Below are 10263 nucleotides of genomic sequence, written 5' to 3'. Positions count from 1 at the left end.
AACAGTCCTGTGAAGGAGGGATCATAAGCAGTGACGAAAGCTCAACAAGGTAGGGGACGTGACCAAGATCACTCCGATCACTCACAATCATGGCACTGCTACTGCTTTCCATATGAGTCTAGAAAAAAAATTCACTGATGTTGGGAGCAGAAGCCAATGTTCTAGATAACCTACAACTAACCATTAATTATTTTAAATCACATCATTCTGTCTTTTACTTTATGAAAACAAATGGAGAATGAGCAACTGAAACTAATTGGTAAATGTGTCCTGTAAATAGCGATTTGAGATATCTACATTTATAATGATCGATGAATATAAAAATATATAAAATCTGAAACTTAAAGATCACAAAATATACACAAATTTTATGTCATCGTAAGTGGAAAAGTATACCATGTTTTTCAAGAGAGATTTCCCCCCTAAATATGTTGATAAAAATGTAAAATTATTGTTTCTTTCTTACATCGTAAGGGGAAAAAAGTACATATCTAATAATTATGATAAATATTTCAGGCAGAAATAGCATATCTTCAGACTCTCTAAGATATCAATGTAAATTTCTTCCAAAAAAGAATATGAAGACCATAAAATGGATTAAAAAACAATCTATCATTAATTAAAACTTCAAGGGAAAGACACATTTGAAAAGACCAAAGAGGGGTGCTTGGGTGCCTTAGTGGTTGAGCGCATCTGCCTTTGGCTCAGGTCATGATCCCGGGCTCTGGGATCGAGTGTTACATAGGGCTCCCCGCAGGGAGCTTGCTTCTCGCTCTGCCTATGTCTCTGCCTCTCTCTCTGTGTCTCTCATGAGTAAAAAAATAAAATCTTAAAAAAAAGAAAAGATCAAAGAAAGACACCTTTTTTTAAATTTAAATTTATTTTTTATTGGTGTTCAATGTGCCAACATATAGAATAACACCCAGTGCTCATCCCGTCAAGTGTCCACCTCAGTGCCCGTCACCCAGTCACCCCCGCCCACCTCCCCTTCCACCACCCTTAGTTCGTTTCCCAGAGTTAGGAGTCTTTCATGTTCTGTCACCTTTTCTGATATTTCCCACTCATTTTTTCTCCTTTCCCCTTTATTCCCTTTCACTATTTTTTATATTCCCCAAATGAATGAGACCATATAATGTTGACCTTCTCCGATTAACTTACTTCACTCAGCATAATACCCTCCAGTTCCATCCACATTGAAGAAAATGGTGGGTATTTGTCGTTTCTAGTGGCTGAGGAAACCACATCTTCTTTATCCATTCATCAAAGAAAGACATCTTAATTTAGATCTCAAGTTTTAAAGATATTGATATGGGTAGTGCAAAAAAGGACATGGATTTTCCCACAACTAACATGTCATTCTTGTGCAGGGGCCGTGCGTCTTCTCCGCATTGTTCCAATTTTGGTATATGGTATATGTGCTGCCACAGGGAACACTCCACTGCTAGCTTAAGAGAGTCCTGATAGAAACCATTGACTCCATTTAAATATTATAGGTAAAATTTCACAAGGGGCATATCGGGGAAGATTTCCTAAAGGAAATGAGATCTTTATTTTATTCCTCTTGGAGTAAGCGATGTTTCTTTGCAATTATAAGATGAGAGATGACAATTTTGAAATCCTGTAGCATAATCTTATCAGTTTTTTCTTTTCTTTTTAAGGTTTTACTTATTTATTCACAAGAGACTCAGAGACAGAGGCCGAGACACCGGCAGAGGGAGAAGCAGGCTCTCTGCAGTAGCCCAACTAAAGACTTGATCCCAGGACCCTGGATCACAACCTGAGCCAAAGGCAGAAGCTCAACCACTGAACCACCCAGCAGCCTCTTATCAGTGTTTTCTGTTTGAGTTTACAAAGGGTTAGGATTAGGGTTAGGCTTTAGTTAACCCTATCCTTCTCTGATCTTCCCTGTTTTAATAAATGGAACCACCATCCACTCAATGGGTTAGACAAAACCTACAAGTCATCCTTGATTCTTCCCTCTCTCTAACTTTCTCCACATCCATTCCATCAGCAAGCCCTATCCACTCTACCTTTCAAATATCCAGAGTTGGACCCCTTCTTGACATCCCTACCACTAGCTTCTTAGTCTGGGCCAGAACAGAAAACCTGCAGTGGCTCTTTGGCTTCATCTTCCAGTTTCCATTCCTGTCCATCCATGTAGTCTTTTCTGCAGAGTGAACTCTTAAAAGATTCACATTGGCTCCTTCTCCAATGGCTTCCCATCACCTACAGAATGCCTCTTTATGATGAGCTCCCTCACCCCCTACCACTACCCAGGGGTTGTTGCACTTGTACCCTCATGACCTACTGTGTGTTGGTCAAAATTAGCAACCTCTCTCAGGTTGCTCTGGTAGGTCTTCTCCATCCCCACTCTTTCCTACCATTCGGAATTCAGAGACTCCCCAATTTCCTCTTCTCATTTTGTTTCCAGGTTTATTGAAATATAGTCGATAAAGTGTAAGTTTAACCTGTACAAGGTATTGGTTTGATACACTCATGTGCTGCAAAATGCTTAGCAGAGGGTTGGCCAAAACCTCCATCATATTACATAATTACAATTTCTTTTTCTGTGGGGAGAACATTTACGATCTTTTCTCTTGGCAACTCTCAGGTATATAATACAGTATTATTAACTATAATCACTATGCTGTGCATTAGATCCCCAGAACTTAATCAGCTTATCACTGGAATTTTGTATCCTTTGAACAACATTTCCCATTTCCCCTACCCCCCAGGCCCTGGTAACCACCACTCTACTCTGTTTCCCTGACTTCAACTTTTAATTAATTTTTATCTATTGTTTATTGACTGGAGTTCAATTTGCCAACAAATAGCATAACACCCAGTGCTCATCCCATCAAGTGCCCCCCTCAGTGCTCGTCACCCAGTCACCCCAACCCCCCACCCACCTCCCTTTCCACAACCCCTTGTTCGTTTCCCAGAGTTAGGAGTCTCTCATGTTCTGTCACTCTCTCTGATATTTCCCACTCAATTTCTCTCCTTTCCCCTTTATTCCCTTTCACTATTTTTTATATTCCCCAAATGAATGAGACCATATAATGTTTGTCCTTCTCCGACTGACTTATTTCACTCAGCATCATACCCTCCAGGTCCCTCCACGTTGAAGCAAATGGTGGGTATTTGTCATTTCTAATGGCTGAGTAATATTCCATTGTATACATAGACCACATCTTCTTTATCCATTCATCTTTCGATGGACACCGAGGCTCCTTCCATAGTTTGGCTATTGTGGACATTGCTGCTATAAACATTGGGGTGCAGGTGTCCCAGCATTTCACTGCATCTGTATCTTTGGGGTAAATCCCCAGCAGTGGGTAGCTCTATTTTAAACTCTTTGAGGAACCTCCACACAGTTTTCCAGAGTGGCTGTACCAGTTCACATTCCCACCAACAGTGCAAGAGGGTTCCCCTTTCTCCACATCCTCTCCAAAGTTTGTTGTTTCCTGCCTTGTTAATTTGCCCCATTCTCACTGGTGTGAGGTGGTATCTCATTGTGGTTTTGATTTGTATTTCCCTGATGGCAAGTGATGCAGAGCATTTTCTCATATGCATGTTGGCCATGTCTATGTCTTCCTCTGTGAGATTTCTCTTCATATCTTTTGCGCATTAATGATCTGATTGTTTGTTTCTTTGCTGTTGAGTTTAATAAGTTCTTTACAGATCTTGGATACGAGCCCTTTATTTTATATGTCATTTGCAAATATCTTCTCCCATTCTGTAGGTTGTCTTTTAGTTTTGTTGACTGTTTCTTTTGCTGTGCAGAAGCTTTTTTATCTTGATTAAGTCCCAATAATTCATTTTTGCTTTTGTTTCCCTTGCCTTCATAGATGTATCTTACAAGAAGTTGTGTGGCCAAGTTCAAAAAGGGTGCTGCCTATGTCCTCCTCTAGGATTTTGATGGATTCTTGTCTCACATTTAGATCTTTCATCCATTTTGAGTTTATCTTTGTGTATGGTGTAAGAGAATGCTCTAGTTTCATTCTTCTGCACATGGTTGTCCAATTTTCCCGGCACCAAGATTGCCAGAACTCGTACAGCAATTCAGCAGTGTGGAAGGATACAAAAATCAATGCCCAGAAATTAGTAGCATTTCTATACACTAACAATGAGACTGAAGAAAGAGAAATTAAGGAGTCAATCCCATTTACAATTGCACCCAAAAGCATAAGATACCTAGGAACAAACCTAACCAAAGAGGTTAAAGATCTATACCCTAAAAACTACAGAACATTTCTGAACAAAATTGAGGAAGACACAAAGAGATGGAAAAATATTCCATGCTCATGGATTGGAAGAATTAACATTGTGAAAATGTCAATGCTACCCAGGGCAATTTACACATTTAATGCAATCCCTATCAAAATACCGTGGAGTTGTTTCAGAGAGTTGGAACAAATAATCTTAAGATTTGTGTGGAATTAGATAAGACCCTGAATAGCCAGGGGAATATTAAAAAAGAAAACCAGAGCCGGGGGCATCACAATGCCAGATTTCAGGCTGTACTACAAAGCTGTGGTCATCAAGACAGTGTGGTACTGGCACAAAAACAGACACATAGATCAATGGAACAGAATAGAGAATCCAGAAATGGGCCCTCAACTCTATGGTCAACTAATATTCGACAAAGCAGGAAAGAATATCGACTGGAAAAAGGACAGTCTCTTCAACTTTTTTAGATTCCACATATGAGTGATATCATACAGTGTTTGTCTTTCTCTGTTTGGCTTATTTCACTTAGTATGATGACCTCAAGTTTAATCCACATTGTTACAAATGGCAGGATTTCCTTCTTTCTCATGTTTAAATAATATTCTATTGTATATATATACTTATATATAAATATAAATATACAATGTAGTATATACCTGCATATACTCTGTGTGTGTGTGTGTGTGTGTGTCTGTGTGTGTGTGTATTTACATTTTCTTTTCCATTCATTTGTTGACAGACACTTAGGTTGCTTCCACGGTTAGCTGTTGAAAATAATACTGCAACGAACATGGAGATGGAGAGGTGTAGATATTTCTTTCAGCTCTTGTTTTTATTTCCTTTGGATATATACCCACAGGTGGGATTGCTGGGTCCTACAGTAGTCCTAGTTTTGATTTTTTGAGGACCCTCCATATCATTTTCCATATGGCTGCACCCATTCACATTCCCAGCAAAAGTGCACAAGACAAGACCTCTTTCTCTTCAGAGCATCTCCTTATGGTGTGCTTCATTTTCTTTGTGATATTGATCACCACATTACTTTTTTGTCTACTCTTATAATTCTAGAACCTAGAATAATGTCTGGCACATGAAATATGCTAAATAAATATACATTACATGAATAACTGAATGATCGCCAAATTCAGGTGAGGAAATAAATACACACGGAGGTTCAGACCTACCTGAAGTTTTTGTAATATGGGGAACCTTACTATATATCGACCTCTTTTGTCTTGGAAGGCTCCTTCCAAACCATGGGCACAGTGGCTGAGGCACTGGATGCCTGGAAAAAGCCCTTGTGCTGCTTTCACAGCTCTGAGAACCACGCAGACTCTGGCTTCTGCTCTCCCGTTTCAAACTCTCTTTCATTTGTGATCCTGGGAACATGGATTCTTTTCTTTGCCTAGTCAGATGGCAATAGCCTTGCTCTATAATCTGTGAATGAGTCAGATTCCCACGTTGCCCAGGACAGCCGTGCAGACTTGTCAGACTTCATTGCTTTGTGTGTCTTTCTGCCTGGCTTTTGCATTTCCAGATGGTTAGATTTTTCCATTGATGGATCCCACTTCCATTGAGTTAGAGAAATATGAGGATGTACTTGGATTTCTAACCTTCTTTATAGAGTTCCAGTGCTAGCCTCTGCAGCCATGGTCTGGTGTCTCCAATTCTCAGTACTTGATTTCTCTTTATTAGAGCATACTTGGACTCATGTTTGCTTTAAATAAATCATAAAATATATTATTGCTTATTTGTTTTCACTCTAAAAGTTTGTTCATAAACATTAAAGTATATTTTGATTGTAAGTAAAAGATCATAGCTTTTCAGGGGGCTTAAATCAGAAAAATAATATATTTCAATTAGTTTAATCTGGCATTTTTTGACTTGCATTTAAAAACTAAAGTTAAAAAAAATAAAAACTAAAGTTCATTTATTAATTATGAAATCAATATATGCTCATTTTATTTTTTAAAAAGATTTTATTTATTTATTTTAGAGAGAAAGAGAGAGAAAGAGAGAATGCCAGTATAAGCAGGGGGAACAGCGGGCAGAGGGAGAGAGAGAAGCAGACTCCCTGCTGAGCAAGAAGCCCAGGTCCCCAGGATCATGACCTGAGCTGATGGCAGACGCTTAACTGACTGTCACCCAGGCGCCCCAATCCATGCTCATTTTAGAGAAAAAGGCAAAACATAAAACAGAAAGAGCAGTTCCAGCTAGTCCCATGACACATAGTCACTGTTAATAAGTACCTATATTTCTATCTGTTTTTGCTATGTATTTGAAATATAATTATGATCTTATGAGACATATATATTACATGTAAGAATAAAAAATAATGTGTACTTTTTATGATCATGAAATAAGTCACAATTATTGTATAAAATTTAGGAAATAAATGAAAATAAAAATAAATATATGTTGTTAATTGTAAAAACTACACATAATCATTTTAGAAAATTGGAATATTTTATAAAAACAGACATAAAAAGCATTCAGAATTCCACTCAACAGAATAATTATTTACATATAATATGTACTATTCTGACATTTTGTTTTGTGTATATTTACATAGATAATTTGAACTCTGGAGAAGGTTGTAGCATATACATGAAGATGTAAGCATCATTTATACACCTGAGTCCTACTCAAAGATAACATGTAGAGGGGCTAAAAGACAGGAGTATCTAACATAGGTGTTTTATTTGTCTTTTGCATTAAAAAAGTCCTAAAACTAATGAAATGGCTATATGATATAAGTTTTAACACTATAGGAAATCATCACTTAAATCCCTTGGGAGTTAAATTAGATAATCTATCCTCTGGGTAACTCTCTTGTGATGGGGAAAATTATGTATGCATACATGGATGTATGCATGCCATCTAAAGATTCTCTTGGCACATTTCCTTAAGCTGTTGAGATATTGTTAATTTTTTTGGGGGGGAGCATAGATTTTTGAGAAAAGTGTAAGATGTATTATATTTTGACAAAGTTAGAAAAATACTGTAGTATTCTTTAAGGCAACAGCTGGTCATTTTCACTTTTGTATTCCCAGGACCTTAGCCCAAGCCTGACTCAATATATATTTATTGAAATGAATGAGTCAAATAAAACATCATTTGTAAAGTGCGTCGATATCTTTATTGTTCTCTTTTAATGATTAAATTAAGATACGTTGGTTGTAAAATATCCAACAGTACAAACATATATTTAACTCAGAAGATGAAAACACCCATAAAATGAAGTCATTATGAACGCTTCTGTTGTTTCCTTTTGTTTTAGCTCCACTAAGTAACTAAAACTAGTGGACACACTCTAAGAGTTCATACCCATTTTTGCTCTGGCTGAGCATTTGGGCAGCCATGGCTACGCAGGACTTCTGGGTAAACACATTGGCCTTGTCGTCCCACCTCAGGGTCTTTCGGTCAGAGAGTGATCACTGCCAAAGCATATGGAAACCTTTTGGCCCAGTTGATTGGCCCGAAGATAGACAGCTCGAGCTCCTCCCTTGCTTTCTCTAACCCTAATTTTTCACTTGTACAAATATTCTGTTTCTCTTAAAGAAAGACACCTTTTTTTTTTTCCTCCAAGCAATGTGATTTTCTAGAAAGAACAAAGAATTTAAAAAGTATATAAAATCCAATTGGCAATCACTTTAGCAGATCTTGGATTTAACATTAGTACAGTTAAATCATCTTTTAACTTTTGTTAAATGAAATAAGTAGTTTCTGTGATAGAAGTTATACTCAAGATCTCTATATATTATGCAACCTTGAACACATATGTACAATGCCATGACACTTGAAATTAGCTTGCCACTATAATTAGTTATCTAATAAAGACAGCAATCTTTATTCTCATACTAATGTGTCAGAGGTGGATACAGAAAAACCTTCTTTTCTAATTACTATTTTATTGAATCATCAGTTACTACCCCCCCCAAAAAAAAGTGAGGGGGAGCTATTTAAATTGCCTCATAAAGAAACATCTACCTGGAAAATAAAAACATACAATCTTCTAGAGCCTCAAGGGGCTAAGTAATTTACCTAAGATCACCCAATCAAGATTAGGAGCCAATTCTCCTGGCTCCCAGGTAATTGCACTTTGGACTTCACCACTGGACTGGTGGCACTGGTAGTGATCGATAACTAAGCCTTGGAATTTCCTGGGTCTCTAATACAGGCTGTGGTTCTCAAGCTAAGTATCCTCATGAAGCTGTTGGAGAGAAGAGGAATGAAACTGGCTAACAAATTGAAAGCTGCTAAAAAAGATATTCCTTTTATTAAACACATCCTATAAATATGTGTGTGTGTGTGTGTGTAGTGAACAGATTGGACCACTTCTGTCACCAGCATCTATAGTTTGTTATTTGGTCAATGAGATGAACATGTTTGTATAATCCTAGCTGCAGTAACTTCTGTGCAGCTTATAATTCAGTAATATTCAAGTGAGTTGATAATGTTCTATAATGCATTCATCTAGATTTATAGACTCAAGGGATGCCTGGGTGGCTCAGCGGTTGAGCTTCTGCCTTTGGCTCAGGGCGTGATCCTGGATTCCTAGGTTTGAGTCCCATATCAGGCTCCTTGCCTGGAACCTGCTTCTCCCTCTGCCTTTGTCTCTGCCTCTCTTTCTGTGTCTCTCATGAATAAATAAATAAAATCTTAAAAAATAGATTTATAACTTAAATAAAAAATTTAATAAAAAAAGACTGAGAAACTGTAATGTGCTGAGCCTACTTCTGAACAAACTGCTGTCAGGAGTTGCTGGATGAGTTTTTGCTGTGGTACTGGGTTGGATCTTCCAGTGTATGTGTGTGTGTATGTATGTGTATGTGACTTATGTCACATATGTGTATGTGACTTGCGTTACTCAGATTCCTTATTTTCAGGTTCCTCATCTGCAAAGTAGGAGATTAATGATACCTGTCTCAGAAGTGATGATGAAGATTGAGATATAATACATAGAATGATTAGTACAGCTTCTTCCCTATATTATCCACTCAGTAAACCATAGCAACTAATAAATAACAATGAACAGCTCTATATAGCCAATAACTAGTATTAATATAATTAAATATGGCGATAGATGAGACAATCCAGACTGCAATTTACCAGAGACATTGGTGGAAAAGCGCTTTAGACCAAAAACTGATCACAGGGACCAACTTCCAGGTGACAATTACGATGGATTTTAGGAGGTCGATGGATTGCTGCTGACCTCTTTGGTATGGAATATTGCACTCTCCAATCTCTGTTACTTCTTTCTATTTCTGTGTTGGAAATTTACAGAAGCTAAAATAGAATTAAAATTAGCTAATATAATTCTTATTCTTTTGTTGGCACAGCAGCCCCCTGTTCTATTCTGCTTTCAGATCATGAATGCCCCTGACATCCATGAATGCTCATGGCACACGCTTCCACCCATTTGCCTGATGAGGGTATTCAGTGATGACAATGGATTTGGAGGTTGAAAGTCTTGCCTCAGGCCTTGGAGCTAGGTACATCGAAGCCACTTGAGTATAAAATTTTCTACTTATTTATCTGTTAGTTTTGGATGTTTGGAAAGACATGGCGAATTTGGCCAGTTTTCTTAGAAATTTGGTATGCTTAAAACCATGGCTCTGAGTATGCAGCAATTAAAAAAAAAAGAACAACAGAATTACTCAGAATGTCGTGAAATGATCCCAACAAAATACAAGGGTTTAATTTCATCAGGGAATTTCTAATTAATGATGTTTGAGTGGGTTTTAAATTCCCCAACCACATTCCCACCATCCTTACTCACCACTTGGGGAAAGTTTAAGCCTAAGGGCATCTTTTAGATGAATACTAGTAGCCACATTTATGCTGAATGGAACAGCACCAGTAATGCAATTATAGCAGAAAAGAAACCTTGCATTCCCAGGACACTCGCTCAAACTCCATTACAATGTCTTACCCATGTTTCTTTGTTTCATTGCATTAAAGAGTAATAGCAAAGGGCTAACATAAAGTATAAAACAAAGTCTTCATTTAATATTTCCCTTGAATAAT

The 10263-nt window shown here is 37.6% G+C and overlaps 1 non-coding gene across 1 annotated transcript; it reads right to left on the bottom strand.

Annotated features, from left to right (window-relative positions):
* Positions 1-1321: 1321 nt before the first annotated feature.
* LOC112654187 (U6 spliceosomal RNA) lies at positions 1322-1423 on the bottom strand. The gene has a single exon (XR_003132851.1). It is a non-coding gene; the product is annotated as a U6 spliceosomal RNA (small nuclear RNA).
* Between the last annotated feature and the right edge of the window lie 8840 nt (positions 1424-10263).

Source organism: Canis lupus, chromosome 3, assembly GCF_003254725.2.
Source record: "Canis lupus dingo isolate Sandy chromosome 3, ASM325472v2, whole genome shotgun sequence".
NCBI classification, from domain to species: domain Eukaryota; kingdom Metazoa; phylum Chordata; class Mammalia; order Carnivora; family Canidae; genus Canis; species Canis lupus.
This window is presented reverse-complemented; position numbering and strand designations above follow the sequence as displayed.